The sequence below is a fragment of the Fistularia commersonii genome, chromosome 2 (assembly GCF_037954325.1).
Source record: "Fistularia commersonii isolate RoL2024-O1a breed Wild chromosome 2, RoL_Fcom_v1.0, whole genome shotgun sequence".
Taxonomy (NCBI): Eukaryota; Metazoa; Chordata; class Actinopteri; order Syngnathiformes; family Fistulariidae; genus Fistularia; species Fistularia commersonii.
Genome location: NC_141285.1, coordinates 9,813,774 through 9,830,503, shown reverse-complemented (window position 1 = coordinate 9,830,503; position 16,730 = coordinate 9,813,774). Strand labels below are relative to the sequence as shown.

The 16,730-nt window shown below is 41.0% G+C and overlaps 1 protein-coding gene across 4 annotated transcripts in view; it reads right to left on the bottom strand.

The window, feature by feature from the left end:
• sipa1l2a (signal-induced proliferation-associated 1like 2, genome duplicate a) overlaps positions 1-16,730 on the bottom strand; it is an 86,002-nt gene that overhangs the window by 61,725 nt on the left and 7,547 nt on the right. The window lies entirely within an intron of this gene.

The window sequence follows — 16,730 nt, the reverse complement described above, 5'->3', positions numbered from 1 at the left end:
GGGTCTTATAAAGTATATTTGGCCAAAACAGATAGAAGGCTAACTAAGGCACTGTAACAAAGGCTGGTATGAAACAAAATAAAAAAGTTGGAAGTTTTCTGACTGCATCAAATTAACCTAAAATATATGTGTAAGGTAAATACTATATTAAACTATTCATGAAAATAAGCCATCTAAAATTACTTTACATCCACAATGTAAATTTGAGAGTTGGATGCAAATGTGTATGTCTGCTACCAGCCACAGGCATTTCCAATCTGATGAGAACAATTGTATTTCTGCTTCACTGAAGCAGAAATACTTTACCTTAACTGAGTTCACGCAAAGGTAAAGAGTAGTGTTAAGAAGAAGAGTGAAAGAATTGGAGCAAATAAAAACTGAGAATGGGCATATTGCCAAAGTTTTACTCAAAGAAATCTGTGCAATTAAAGCAGAGAACTAAATAATTGGGCAACCAAGTCCTTGTGAGTTTATCACTGGGGCCTGGGAAAGCGCCACCACGATCTTCCTTGCTATTTCAACAACCACAAAGAACACCGGTAAAGACTATTTATATAATACTCCTCACACCAACCGAGGGTATGAAAGTGCAGACCAGAGAAAAACAAAAGTTCCATTCACCTTCTTCCTCTTTTATCCTCTGGTCCACAAATGCAACCTCACAGCAGGGTGGACTCTACCACCAGTTGACACTCAAATTAGCAAATGTAAAGGCTCTGCTATAAATGGCAAGCCCCGTTCCTTGCCATGCACAGCAATAACAATGCATTTGATGTGTTAGGACCCCAATCGTTTATGTCCGCCTTCTCTTATTCTGATCAGGCCATCAACTGAAGACCCTGATATTCCACAATTGCCTGCAGGGGTTGATGCTGTGATTCTAATGGTCAGTGTGAAAGGAGGCTCACACCCTAAAGGGAAGTGAGGAATCCAATGAAATTAAATTCAGCCATGTCAAGTCCTCGAGTAGAGCACATGATATTATTCTGCCAACAGCTCACATACAGATGATGTAAATTTGGGAATATAACAAATAGAGACACCACGTATGTATTTAAGTAAAGTGGGTTTAGGCATTAAAAACAATGCTCAACAAGTGGTGGCAAAGTCTCAACACTATCCATTTGAGAAATTATATGTGGTAAGATAAGATAAGATAAGATAAGATAAGATAAGATAAGATAAGATAAGATAAGATAAGATAAGCTCTATTGATCGCCATAATGGAAATCCCTTTGTCACAGCAGCGTAACACTATAATGTCAAAAAATAAAACTAATATAAAATATACATAGAGAGACAGAGGACAGCAAGACATCCACCAATTAATAGACAGCAGCAGCAGCAACAACAGGAACCTATCCTATCCTCGTCGCAGTCGTCTTTTAAACCAAACATTCCTGGTCCGATTCCCTAGTGTGTCTAAGTGTTGTTGAGCAAGACACTGAACCCCTAACTGTTCCCCTTAAGCCGGTCGGTATTGTTTGCCGTCCAGACTGCAGTTGTACAGTCTGATGGCCGTGGGCATAAAGGAGCATCTGAAGTGTTCAGTTCTGCACTGGGTTATTACCATCACATATAAACAGGCAGTCAAATTCAAGCACTGCCCCTCACTTCCCACCCTCTCCCTCACCTCAATTCACCTCACATTTACTTTTGCATTCCAGAATACGCAGTTCAAAACCAAATTTCTCATTTTCTGAAAAGCTGTCAAATATGACTCTTGTTACCTCTGCCATTATAGGCACAAAGGGTATCTGCTTCCAAGTGAGGAAGTTTCGAGTCAAAACAAAGAAAGCCAGACACCTCAAGTGAATAACACAGGCGAGAGAAGAAAATTTTGTTGTAACTCCGGTACTACTAAACATCAACAAATAACAAGCAAGCATGTTAGCTTTATTAAACAAAAAAGAGAGCCAGATCGGAGAAATATTTTGTTTTGTAACAGAGCGCACATGCTAGGTAACTTGTTCCGGTATACTTGCTGGTATGCCAGAGCAAGTCAATCTTTTTTCATTCATAGTATGTTCTGTTCAAAAGTAATGAACATTGAAAGTAATTAAAAGTTTTGCGTTTTTTTGTATGAAAAGAGAAATACATTGCAAGCGTGATTCAATAGTTGTCCATCAGTATATGTGGCCTTGCAATTGACAGTCCAGGGTGTACCCCACATTCCACCTGATGACAGCTGGGATAGGCTCCAGTATCCCCCAAGACCCTAATTGCAGGATAAGAGGCAGAAGATGGATGGATGAATTAGACTTCTAATGTTGTATCATTAGCTGCATCTTAAGCTAATCAGTGTCCATCTCATTTATCTTTGGAAACAACATTCATGCGTGTTCTGACATCTCATAATAAAACCTACCATCAAAACTACAGTGGACCTGCATGTTTACGGGATTAACAGAACAAACCAGCAGGAGATGATTAGTTTTTTTTTTTTTTTTATATCTTGGTGCACAGAGACCTCAATAGCAAGAGACCTCGGCCTCTGCAAGCTACATTGGTTGACCTGACAGCAAAATAAGAACAATCAGTTGGATAGATAAAGAAAAGGAGGTCAGACTGTGCAGGGTAAACAGACACACTCACTGTCTCATCATTCGCCTGCTGCCTTGCTTCAAAACACAGTGTGGGAAATACCCACATTTGCTAAACCCCAGTCAGTTCTTGAGGTGAACTCAAGCAAGCACAGCAGTATCTGCAAGGGTCATACTTTCCGCATTTGTTCAGCTTCAAAGCATAAAACACATGTGATACATATAATATACGTTAAAGTTTCCCTAATGAGTTTGGCAGATTTTATACAACTCCAAGCAAGAGGGGAAAATGAAGATGGAAGAATTTATAAAGTTGAAATTCCACATATTTGAAATAGTACAGCTTGAAAACATATGATGAGATAAATATGTCATAGGCTACACTATCTGATAGCCTCCCTTCTTGGCCGCAAGGGCTAAACTGAGGTCACTGACCTTTAATGGCCATCATGCCACACTACATCTATCAAAATATACGCTCCTGTGTGAAAGATTTGCTGAAATATAGCAATATGCCTTGCAATTGCATTGGAAATACCACTGTCTGAACTGATGCTTGGTTTTGCGATTATAGCATCATACAGCCTGTTGCGATGAACAAGTGTGCTTTCCTATATCACAAAACCCCTTAGTTTGCTTTGGGCTAGCAGTAGCTCCATCTGGAATGTGCGAGCTAAATTTGAGTCAACAGCACAAGGGTCAAATGTGTTATGACTCCATTTTATTTGGTTCAGGGAACAGCAAGTATTTATCAGAAGAGAACCTGAAAATGTTAGATTCTTTTCATTTCCTGCATGCACTCATAATATCTACCATATGCTTTGTTACACACAATAAAAAGTCTGCCAAAAGAGAGTTGTTTATATATGTTCCAGAGAGCAAGTGCAGTCATGGTAAATCCAGTTATGTGCACATTGATCCAGACAACATCATTATAAATATCATCTCTGTTTTACTGGAACATAAAATGGATTATGGGAAGACATGAACCGGTGCTTCTAAAACAACCACCAAGTAGGTTCTCCTCAAACCCATTAAATATCCACATTTTTTAAAGAGCCAACTCTAAACACTTTGTCACAGCTAATTCCCAGCTTGCCAATTGTCACAGTATTTGGAATACATACACTGATTCTCTGGGAATCCTATTCAGTGTTTGAAAACTTCAGCAATGGATAATGCATTATGATAACAGCCACTAAAACTACAACAAAATGGAATGACAACTTTTTGAAGCAAAGGTGAACAGAACTACCATAAGCAATCTACCAAGTGGCAGCTTAACCACAGTCCTGGGAGCTTCGAAACCTCACATTAGCAAGGTGTGGAGCTCTGCTAGATTGTAAAATTTTGTTTTGGAGAGAAAAGAGCCTGTGGTTTGTATTAGTGGTATAGCCGGCTGTAGTTAATGTGGAAGAGAGTCAGACCTCCTCATGGCTTCACTGAAAATCTCCTGCACTGTTGCCCTGCCAGCTGGCTATCTGCCCAGCGCCTGCCAGGCAGCACATTGCTATTGTCCTTTGGTTGTTTCAGGGTGATCTGGGAATTAAAATAGACAGGACAACAGATTTTCCCCTGTTTATTCACATGAGAACAAAGCTCAACTGCTGCCTAATCAGAGACCCTTGTTGCACTGCAGTAAAAGATAAAGTAAAAAACATTTGGTTGAGGATAAAGTACAGAAAGAGCCCCTGTTCTCTGACAAAATTATAGCATGCTGATTACAACTTGAAGTGGGCAGCAAGTTGTAAGAATCATGAGTGGCAGGCTTATCACAGGCCAATCTATTCAGTTTGTAAGAGCTAAGTGCAGGACTACATGACTAGTTCCTTATTTGGACTCCAAGTCTCTTCAGTTGTTGAAGGCTGACGCTCCTGTGCTTTCCCAACAGAAGGAAATCATGTTAGGTCTTGGCCACTCCAGCGCAGCCCCACAGACAGAGAGCACTGTGCTGTGGCCAAACGCCAAAAGGGACCATCTGTCCCCAAAACTGGGCCTTGCCACGCCGACGTCCGCTGAGTAGGGGAAACTGAAAGAGACATATAGGGTTGATGCAGCCCAGCAGGCCTCTCGAAAAAAAAAAAAAACGCCACATCTTTCTATCGGCACACATCCCCCGTCTGCTGACCCCCAGCAGCTTTCTTCCCACCCATCTACTTCAATAACAGTGACAGCCAGTTGGAGGTTGTACTCTTCGAGGGGAAGAAAAGCATGGAAAGGAAAAGGAAGTGAATCATGAGAAAAGTTTTTGTTTTGCAAACAAGTGAAGCCACAAACCGTGTTTTACGACACTGAGGTAAAACTTCTGGAAAACATTGATCTCACTATGTCTTTTAGCCAAAATCTGTGGAGCCCGTATTTTTACATGACAACTAAGAAACAGTGCAGTGGAGAAGGACACAATATAATGGTTGAGAACACATAAGCATGCACAAAAACATCCGCACACTTCACTCAAGGAGATTGCTAGCAGTAGTATTTCCTCTTATTTACTTCAAGTTGTAGTCATTCTGGTGTTGCTGACATACATCTGGCAAACAAGATAAATTTTGGACCTTAGAGCAGCGGCTGTAAGTTCAGTTGACACTGACTAAGATTTGTTCAGCCAGAGAATTTGACCTGAAGAAAGATTCACACATGAGTAAGCAGATGTATCACAATTATTAACCTTGCAAGAACTTTCTTTGGTGCCTTTGCCAAAATGCAGTCAAAAGCCCTTCCCCTGACAAACTACCAACTAAAGCTTTCAAACATCCTGCTGCCTACAAGTATCACCTTTCACATTAGGTATAGTGTTAGCTATAACACTTTTATGAGGCTTCCACATAATATAAAAGACCAACAATTGAGATCCAAAGTTGCCACGCTTACCTGATTAAGAATCCTTTTCATTAGAGCTATTAATTCCTGTGAGGAGAGGTAACAAAGCTCTGTAAGCCAATGTGATAATGAGCCCACTGTGGAGATGCTATCTAACTGCATTAAATCCATCAGCCACATGTTGAGTGCACACCACCCAAAAACACACATGTGAGAGAAAAGTACTCCAAACTTTACAGCTGAAAGGCCTTAAAACAGGCAAGAGCATTGCCATCCATTGCTCTGCAGCTTTATCCCGAGGAATATCCCAAAAATGGAGAAAGATTTGAAATGAGAAAGTTGCATAAAGAGAAGTCTGGCAACCATTGGGGAGTCAATTTGGTGAACTGCATACAGCTGCCCCTTAATGCACACTAACCTCTCCCTGCCCCTGCGACAAAGCCACCGACAGCTGAATAAGACTGAAACATTAGCATATGTAAGGGAAAGTAGGTGGCTGTGCTAGCTGGGGGTGGAGGGTTGGGAGGTGTTGAAGGTTGGGGGAAGGGAGGACCGTGACATTCAGTCCTCTGCTTGATGGGAAGGACGAGGAAAAAAAAAGGGGGGGGGGTAACTATTGTTTCGGGATAACGATGCCGGGTCAAGCCTGTGACCTTTTAAGTTCCTTGTCATGTCCGACATTTGAAGAAGTGGAAGATGGAGAAATTTACTTATCCATACTCTGTCTGCGGACTTCAAAGGTACAAAGGTCTCTCTGAAGATCAGAACTAGCAGCCATGACTGCTATGAACACACAAAGATATGAAACACACAACCAGAAAGGAATTATCCTTCACTCAAAAGTGATAATCCCCATCTGTCCATATGGCACATGATGACCTTGCAATATTTTTACCATCAAGAAAGGTCAGAGAAAACAGGCGGGAGAAAACAAGGAGGGGAGATGCTCAGATGGTCTTGGTGCCAAATTTGTGGAGAAAGTTTTTTTTTGGCATTGTCACCATATAAATGACTGCCACGATTCTAGAATTCATAAACGATTGTAGATTATACATTAGAATCTAACTCCAGGAGGGTTCAGTTCAAGTTCATTCAAAGCCATTAAAGAGTCAATCCTTGAGAATGTGCTTTGCTGATGGGTGACACAAAAAGAAATGCAATTCTACACAGGACAATGTTCCAAAGGCAGATGTCCCTGAGAAATAAACCATCCAAGTTTTGTATGCACTGATTTTCAGTGACCCACCAAACAAGAAGCAAAGCAAAAGAACAAGATAACAGGATCGGGTTGGGGTTCTTGTTTACATAACAGATACCTAAACAAACATTTGCCTTCCACGTGTTTCCCCTCATGCTGTGTCTTGAACTCTTATTGTCTCAATCAGGTTGTTGCAGACAAAATTGAATATGTTGACCACTATTAGGAATGTATCTGCAACCCATTTTGGGGCCCGTTATAGATAGTGTTACATTGCTGACATGCACAGTTTGATCTGCAAGTGTTATTAAATGTTGATTTGCGTGTGATCTGGGTCTGTGTCCTCTATTGCCACCTATAGAGGAGTTATTTTCTCACATAGATTGTCTAGAAATGCCTTTTCAAAAGACTTTGCAGATAAAAGGAGATTGTCAGTTGCATTTTTTTACTGGAAGTACTTGCTAAGGTTTAGATGAGAGATGGCAGGTGAGAAAAGTTTGAATGGGAACATACCTACCGCCTTGAGAACTCTTTAAATCGTACATACTCGTTCACTCATAATTATCTTAAGAATAACTTACACGATTCAATAACGGACTCAACAGGACATTGCAAAGACAATAGTAAGGATCCAGAGTTATTTCCATTGAACATCCTGCCTGGCTGGTTCTGAAATTTGCTCTTTAACACACAACTCACTTCAGGAAATGTTGAGACATGAAACACATTGGGCTCATCAAGATCAGTTTAAATGTCATTCTATATCTCTTGATAAAAAATGTACTTGCGCACACTCAAGAAATTTGATAGTAGTGATTTAAGTTCAATTCCATGAATCAGAGCCCAGACAAGAAGGGTTACAAACATTCTGCCAGCGTAAGATACTTGTAGAAATCTTTGACTCAAGACACCAAGACATTTCAGCACAATATCCCTACAATCTCTAATTGCCAAAGTGGATCTGATAGCTGGACCTCAGAGGACAACAATTTGAGTAAGGGGTCATAGGGTTGTGCTGAAAATGAATTAGAGTTGACATTCTCCGGCAATCTGACATAAGACTGCCTCAATGCAGTTCTAAAGTTTTCCAAAGGGGAAAATGCAGGCCTTCTAAGAGTTAATGTCAGGACACATTATCTGACAGTCTCTACAAAAAAAATGTCTCACACTACATTTGCTTTGTTCACAGAAAGTGACTGCAGTTGTGTAAAGTCTGTAAAGTTTAAACCTTGCCAACTTTTTCACCTCAGCACAGCTGGGTGCTACAAGAAAAGAGTGGGATGATGGTGAGGGGGGGTGGCTTGTTATTTCGCTTGAGTTACAGAATAATTAGTTTGATGTTTGGCTGCCAACAATCAATACGTAGTAATATGGGCTACTATTGACAAAAAGAATTGTCGCTATATATGCTTTGAAAATTATTCCCGCAGAAGTCAAACTCCTTTGACACTCCTTTTCCTTCAGCTTTTCCCTTCAGGGGTCGCCACAGCGAATCAACCTTCTCCATCTAACCCTATTCTCTTTATCCTCCTCTCTCACACCGACTACAGTCATATCCTCTCACTACGTCCATAAATCGTCTATTTGGTCTTCCTCGAGACCTCCTGCCTGGCAGCTCAAATTCTGGCATCCATTTACCGATACATTCACTATCCCTCCTCTGTACTTGACCGTTAAGGACAACAGTGTGAGATGAATGAGTTTTGATCATATATCTCCTCTCGTAAAGTTTAGTAGTTTATTTGAGTTTCAAGGAAATTATTTGGAAAACGCTAAAACTGTGTCATTCCTACCACCTCCTGTGTTTTCCACTATCTGTTACTTGTCGGAAGTAAGAACATGTTAATAGCAGGAAATGACGTCCTTTAATCAAGCTGAATTAATGGCAAATACAGGTCTTTGTGCCACATTCTGCTTTGATCCAGTCTCTGCAGGCTGCTTCTCAGCTTTGATTTGAGCTAAGGAGAAGGCACAGGTTTTATTTGATGAGTGGGAAGCCCCAGGAGGTAACACTTAAAATGTCTTTTCACTGCATCCCAGCAAACAAACTATTCATCAGCCTACACACATATGTAGCAGGGCCCATGGAAAAACACACACTCCCCCAAAACAATTCTTGGACTGGCAGGAGTGTTCGGTGATTTACATGACTGGGGTTGACTATGTAGACATAGATATAGAAACATGTTGACCTACATTCATCTATTATCTCTCAGTGGCAGTTAACGCGCACCTTGCTTATAAATCATTTTCAATCGTCAGTGTGGAAAGACCATCAAACTCAAACTTGCTTCAAGTTGGGAACATTTAATAATCCAAAGAATGGCAACTATATCTTCTAAGAATGAGCAGTGCTACAAGAGGGTTTCAGGACTACCAGGCATGTAATGCCATGCTGATAAGGTTTCTCTTAAGCTATGCAGAGGGGCAGGAGCTGTTTAGGGAGATGGCCTGCTTCCCCTCCAGAGATAAAGGGAGAAATTGCAGCTGGCAGGCTACAGGCACCTCTGGACGTCACTTATCCTTTATCTGCCCCCACCCACTTCTCTCACCCCACTTTCTCTCTGTCTGTTCTGGATCTGTTGACTAAATTCATGTAAGAGGAGATTGAGTCGCCTCCGCTATCAAGCAATGCCACTCCATCTTGGGGAAAGATAAGGGTCGGTGGGGGGCATCCAAGGTGAGGGGATGGAGAGTAAATTGTGGCTTGCATCCCTCTTGTTGCTAAGCAATTTTTCTGCATTTGACAGCCATGAGTGACAGCAGACCTGCCCTCAGCACAAAGATTGGTTTGGTGACGCAAAGCCATACAAAAATAATCTGTGGAGAAAAGGAGAACTATACACCAAACTATTACACGATGGCTCATAACCAACAGTGATCCAATTTGAGTTTACTTTCCTAGAAATCCCTTCAAATACATGTTTAGGAATAAAAATATTCCTGAACTTTTTCTTTATCCAACACTCTTTTATATTTCCTTGTATTGTAAATACCATTTCATTCACAATAACCAAGTGACTAAGACAAGATGAGGATGCTCCAAGGCACAGAACCAGGATTACAATAACCTAGAATCTGGGCAGAAGTTGGCAGGCACCAATGTTTCTGGCTCAGCAAATTTTCACAGAGCACATGTTGTTCCTCATCCACAGGGGAGATAATAAGGGTCTTTGACAACTGCGGGGGCTAAAATTAGCACGTCAATAATAATCACTGGCCAAAAAGTTTTTTCCCCAGGTTTGGCAGGACAAGAGAGAGACGGATGCGGATGTGTGCTGAAATGGCAGGCAGTCAGGAAGCAAGGGAAATCTGACACTGGAAACCATGCTGTTAACAGCAATAGGAAATGTTGCCAGAGTTTTTCGGTAACCACAGAGGATGCCAGATGCCTGTAACTAGGCAGATAAAAGAAATGGAGGGCATCTCTACAATCAAATGATCCTGAAAACATACGTGGGGATACATTCCTGAATGTATCTTGAAACACAACAGAAATACACCGAGTGATACATGTATTATGATGCATAAAGTGAGAAAACATTTAGGTCAAGCAAGAGTCACAAGTAATTGTAATATGAAGAATTACATTTTCTTTCAAAGTAATTTCTGTGGCCACCTGGAGCATATATTCTAGGATAGCAACTCTCTCCTGTAATTAATTACATTCTCCAAAGGGAAGAGTCTGATTAAGTGAAAAATATTTTTATTCTCCACAGGCTGTGTTTCCAAGATAAAGAGAGCAAACGCTCCTGTACTCTTCCTGAGAACTAGGCGGCCTTGGCTTGTCATACAGCTGGCATCCCTTTTGTGGAGTCACTTTCAAAGCATTTTCCCTATAAGTGGCATCAAAACATCTGTTCCCAGGGCAACCACCCACATGAGAGATTGCCCAGTCATTGCAGGAGGGTCTGCAGATGTAGGCAACGGCTGGCAGGCAAACATATACACAGAATCCCAGGCAGCCACACGGTGACAGTTAGAGAGCATGATACCAAAATAAGGAAAGAATGGGAAGAAAAGCAAAAGACAATTAGAGACTGAGTAGATACTAACTTTCTGTGAAATACGGACAACATAGAGAAAATGGAAAATAAATAAAGAAGAGATAGCTGGAGAAGTGACAGTTAGGCCTGGACATATTTGGACAGTGACACAAGTTTTGTTATTTTAGTTTACAAAAACATATACAGGATACAATTATATATCAATATGGGTTTATAGTGCAGACTCTCAGTTGTAATTGGAGAGTATTCACATCCAAATTGGAGCAAGGGTTTAGAAATTACAGCTCTTTAATACAAGGAACCAAAGGTAATTGGACAATTGACTCAGAAGGCTGCAAAAAAAAAAAATAACAAGACTGCATGGGCTTTTCCCTCGGTAACCTGTTATTAATTAAGCAGTTAAAAGGTCTGGAGTTGATTCCAGGTGTGGCGTTTGCATTTAGAAGCTGTTGCTGTGAACACACAACATGCAGTCAAAAGAGCTCTCAATGGAGGTGAAACAGACCATCCTGAGTCTGAAAAGAGAAGCAATCCATCAGAGATAGCAGAAATATTAGGAGTGGCCAAATCAACAGTTTGGTGCATTCTGAGAAAAAAAGGAGTGCACTGGTGAGCTTGGGAACTTAAAAAAGCCTTGAAATCCACAGAAGACAACAGTGGTGGATGAGTGCAGAATCCTTTCCATGGTGAAGGAAAACCCCCTTCACAACATCCACTCAAGTGAAGGGCACCCTCCAGGAAGTAGGTGTATCAGTATCTAAGTTTGCCATAAAGAGAAGACTGCATGACAGTAAATACAAAGGATTCACCACAAGGTACAAACCATTAATCAGCCTCAAAAATAGAAAGGCCAGAATTGACTTTGCCAAAAAACACCTGAAGAAGCCGGCCCAGTTCTGGAACAGCATTCTTTGGACAGATGAGACTAAGATCAACCTGTACCAGAATGATGGGAAGAAGAAAGTTCGGAAAAGAATTGGAACAGCTCATGATCCAAAGCACATCACATCTTCTGTAAAACATGGTGGAGGCTGTGTGATGGCACGGGCATGCATGGCTTCCAATGGGTCACTTGTGTTTATTGATGATGTGACAAAAGACGTCAGTAGCCGGATGAATTCTGAAGTGTATAGGGATATACTTTCTGCTCAAATTCACAATACAGATGGACAATGATCCAGAACATACTGTAAAAGCCACCCAGGAGTTTTTTAAAGCAAAGAAGTGGATTATTCTGCAATGGTCGAGTCAATCACCAGATTTCAACCCAATCGAGCATGCATTTCTCTTGCTCAAGACAAAACTTAAGGCAGAAAGACCCACAAACAAGCAACAACTGAAGACAGCTGCAGTGAAGGGCTGGCAAAGCATCACAAAGGAAGAAAATCAACGTTTGGTGACGTCCATGGGTTCCAGACTTCAGGCGGTCATTGCCTGCAAAGGATTCTAAACAAAATATTGAGGAGTAACATTTTACTTTGGTTTATTTTTATTTGTCCAATTACCTTTGAACCCCTGAAATGAGGAGCATTTTTATAAAAATAGCTGCAATTCCTACATGTTTAATCATATATGTTTGTTCAACCCCTTGAATTAAACCTTAAAGTCTGCACTTCAATTATGTTGCAGTGCTTTCATTTCAAATCCAATGTGGTGGCATGCAGAGCTCAAACCATGAATATTGTCCCACTGTCCAAATAATTCTGGGCCTAACTGTATATCAACCAAGGAGCAAAATATTAATTCCAAGTCAGCCAATCCAACCTGTTTAAATAGTTTCTGCACTTACTTCAGAGGACTTCAGCTAGTGGAGAGGCTAATGCCTGATAACGTAGCAGTAGCATGGCTATTTTGAGACTGGCATGAGGCCTTAAATGTACACTCTAGTGCTCTAAACTGTGTAAAACACTGCATCATTAGGGGCAGTGCGTACTGTCCATAGCCCAGTGAAGACCATGAGTGGGGGGAGAGTGGATAGAGAGAAGCAGTGGGAAATGGTCCAAGTTATTTCCATTCCCTCAGCCCGTTTATGGAAACATTATGGGAGTAAGGTTCAGTTCTCACAGAGGATGAAAAGAATGGGGAAGCAAGTATGAGTGAGGGACAGGCGAACGTGAAGGAGAGAGTAGAAAAAAGGAAGTGGGTCTGAAGAAATGGTTCTTTTAGCTGCTTGCTATGAAAAAGACTTGGCTCTGTGTGTGTCCTGCATTGTGAAGTTTTCCCTCTGGGAAAGGTCTCAAAAGCCTCCATTTATATATCCTGAGCATCTAGCCTTCTTGAGAAAAAACCCTGAAAGGCAGGCGGCCATCATATGTGCCAAGGTGACATGGCTTTTTCCTTGTTAACACTTTAGTCTTGCACCCAGAGTGCACCAAAAACAATCCCCACTGGAGTGAGGGATTACTCCTGTGGACAAACAGGCAAAAGTGGTAGTACATCTGTTCTATATATTTGCATTTCTTTGGTTGAGATCACAATACGCCACTTGACTCGATGGAAAGCGAACATCCTCAGTCAAGCGTGAGAAATCCTCCCCATCAATGAGGCCTTTTTTCCATTTTGATTTTCTTTAACTGAGGCAACAGCACATCACAAGAAGCAGCTTGCACAAAAAACAATCTGTCATCTTGAAAACAGACTGGGCCAGTTTACTAGTCATTCACTCTCATCAATTTCTATTTACCCAGTCTTCTGGGGGGGAAGAGAGGGGACCATGTGCAATTTTAGGACATTGCAATGTGTGCTATTCAGCAATCTGCAGCTCTAATTGCAGTGTGTGAGGAATTTTCTACATCTCTAGCATTGAGGCCCAACAGCTGCAGCTGGCATGGCATGCAGTGGGTGTGTTTAAGGGAGGTTTGGTGTCTAAGAGGGTGTCAAAGACTAATCTCCCGCTGAGAGCCACCCACACATGCACACCTCAACAAATGCTGACAATCTTGCAAGTACTGACAAGTTCTCAATGACACTATAAGATGTAGTCTATGTAAGCAGATGTCAATAGAAATGGCAAGTACTCGGGAGGAATGCCACACATAAGGTTTACTTACATCTGATGAATCTGCTGTAGTAAAAGAAGCAGTCCAGAAATATAAACTCACATCATTCCTTCAAACAACAGGTCCTTAATACTTCCTGGTAACTATCTGGTTGTACGCATACATATGACGCATAAACCGCACATACTGTGAAGCATAGTTAATAGCTGGACACAATGAAAATGGTTTTTACTGTTATTATGTTATACTTCAACACTGTGCTCCACCATTTTCCCATCTCTCTTCTGAACAAGAAATTGGTTAATTGTCAAGGGAGATGAGTTCGGATGAATTCACTCCTTCCACCAGAATACACCTTCCACCTGATCTGACCTGACATGAGGGCCCCTAGTGATCGAGTGACCTCTGACCTTTAGATCTGATCAAGACCACTGATCTGATGAGGTGATCTTCTCAAAGGGGGGGAAGGACATTAACAGCAATGGTATGTGGATATAACACATGAAACCAAACATCTTATAAGGCGTATGGAATATTCCCTTATGGTCAGCACACAGAAAGACGTTCCAAATTTTATGTGAAAAAAAAGGGTTACAAAGCCCTCCCAAATAAACACAGAATTCCTTACCAGGCACTTCTTTTGGTAGCACCATGCACTGGCAGCTGTACAATTTGCCCCAGGGTCAACAGCACGATGGAAAGGCCGGCTTTCATTTCCCAGAATTGCAAATGTAGCACTATTTCCAGCAGGGCTTGATAAGGTGGATGATTCGCAATGGCAGTTGCTGTAAATGCGTGTTTGTGTGTTGTGAGTCAGCTTGCGAAAGTCACACAGAGGTCTTTACAACTTAGTTATCCAACCATGAAACACAACCTAAGAGATACAAAATATTTAATGTCTCCAAATTACTTTCATCAGTAAAATAATTTGATCAGCAATACAACTCAATACCAATATCAGCCAAGTATTATTGTTCAGGATCTAACAAACTGACATTTTTGCTCACCCATTTTATACAATTTTAGAACTTAGCAATTGGCACAATGTTGGCTGTGCAGCACAAAAAGAAGAGCACAGATCTATGATGAAGCTGGGATCCGAAAGGAGCAATACAGACTAACTAGGGATGTGGCCAACAGAGTCTGGGGAGGTGCAAGAGGTATCCCAAAGGATCCGATCCTCAGACCGCTTTTCAGTGAAAATTAAACAAAATGATAGGAAACAATTAACCCACACTCATTACGCTCTTTAAACTCCCCCCATAAATGTCAAATGTCGCCACCTGAGAGAGTGAACCATGAACCTCTGTGGGTGACCTGATGACAATCAGTTTGTTTACATGCACTTAGGTGACCTTTATTCAGAGACCTGGTTTCTAAATAGTCATTAAAATTAGACAGACTTTTTAAACTGACTTTTTTTCAAAGAAATGTCCATATATAACATTATAAATTACATTTAGCCAGACAAATCAAAACTGTGGCGTCTTTGAGAAAGAAGAAATAACCTACATTAATTAGGAATTAATTAACATTCATTAGGAATCACTCAGCGAACTGAATCTAACTTTGAGCACTGAACTTAAATGTTTGTTCAGTCTACCTCAAGACAAATAATCTTGAGACAGATGACACCAGTGTAATTGTACAGCTGTTCCTGTGGCAAGAGATACAACACCTGGCTATGTATCCAGCAGAGCTCAGTGCTGAACTGTATGTGGCCCTGCAGTCCTGTTTACATTTCAGAGGGCTTCGACAGACTCTCAGTAAACAAAGCCCGGGGAAGGTAAGCACTGAATGGGCACACCGTGTTGCTGCCGGGCATTTTAAGAATAATTATACAAAGACCTCTTGTTAGTATCCGTACATAGTGTCTGGGACAACGTTTGCCTGGATGTGTTATGTCATCTCCTTTTCATTTGCTCCCACTTTTAAGGCAGTAAACCTATATAAAGACAACTATTCAGTATCAAATATAGTGGGCCTCTGGCTCTGGATCCTGCAACATCCCACCCCCTGCGGCTAACATTCAAACACAGTAGCTCAATATACCTGGGGGGGAGGGGGTGTTGATCTCACCCAAATTGACGGACAGCGTGATTATAGAAGCAAGAAAAAAAGAAAAAAAAAAATCAGGGCACTGTCACTCCAGATCATTATTCTCTGTCAACAGTCTATAAATCACAAAAAGAAAAAGCCATTCGAAATGATGTTGCAAAGAATGAGGGAAAGAGAGGTAAAAACCTGAGCTAGATGGCATTCTGTGCTAGCTATGAATTAGCTTTGCTTGGCTGGGCCGGAGATCCTTAAATGCATCAAACTGCTAATGTTGCCCCAAGAACAGGGAAAAGGACAGGCCAGTCCACACAATTCAACTCCTCCATTTGCACCCTGCTTTCCTGTTTTAGGAAAAAGGGGTTTTCACTCAGGATCCCGAGTGAATTGTCTTACATGGCCACAGAACACATCTTTGTTAAGAGCAAGTTACAAGCACGGGCCAAAGGCAGCACCATTTCAATTTTTTCGGCTTCAATAAGTAAATATTAAGGCCCTGGCGTAATGTTGTGAATAATTCACACTTCAATCTGAATTGAACTAAAAAAAGAGTAATTAATTATATTTCATGGATAAGTTCTGCACCATTTTTACTTTGATGAGATGATGCTATACAAAATGGAAAGAATTCAAAAATCTCCTGCAACAGTCGAATTAAAAAGCAACACATTGAGACAACTGCACTACACCACTTTTAACCAAACATTGCAAATGGTAAAAATGTTCATCTTCATGGGAGTCCTGAAATAAAGCACATTCCAAGCAGTGAATTATATGATTTATGGGCTATTTGAAACACAAACAGGGACAACATCCTCCTGTCAAATATGTTTTGTCAGCGGTTTTTAAACACAATGATAGAATGCAGAAAATGACTAGACGTCTAATTTGTCTTATGTTGGTGAGAAACAACATGAAAGGATTTAAGCAAACACAGACACTTTCTCACAATTGATAAAGGACTGTTTATGAGAAAGTTCCTTCCTCTCAAAAGGCTGATAGCCTGAAAGCGTGGGCATTCCAGACAACACTGCATACAAAGTCCAGAAGGACAACACTGAGCAACACAAAGCCAGCTTTCAAACAAAACTACACAAGCGGGAGTTTA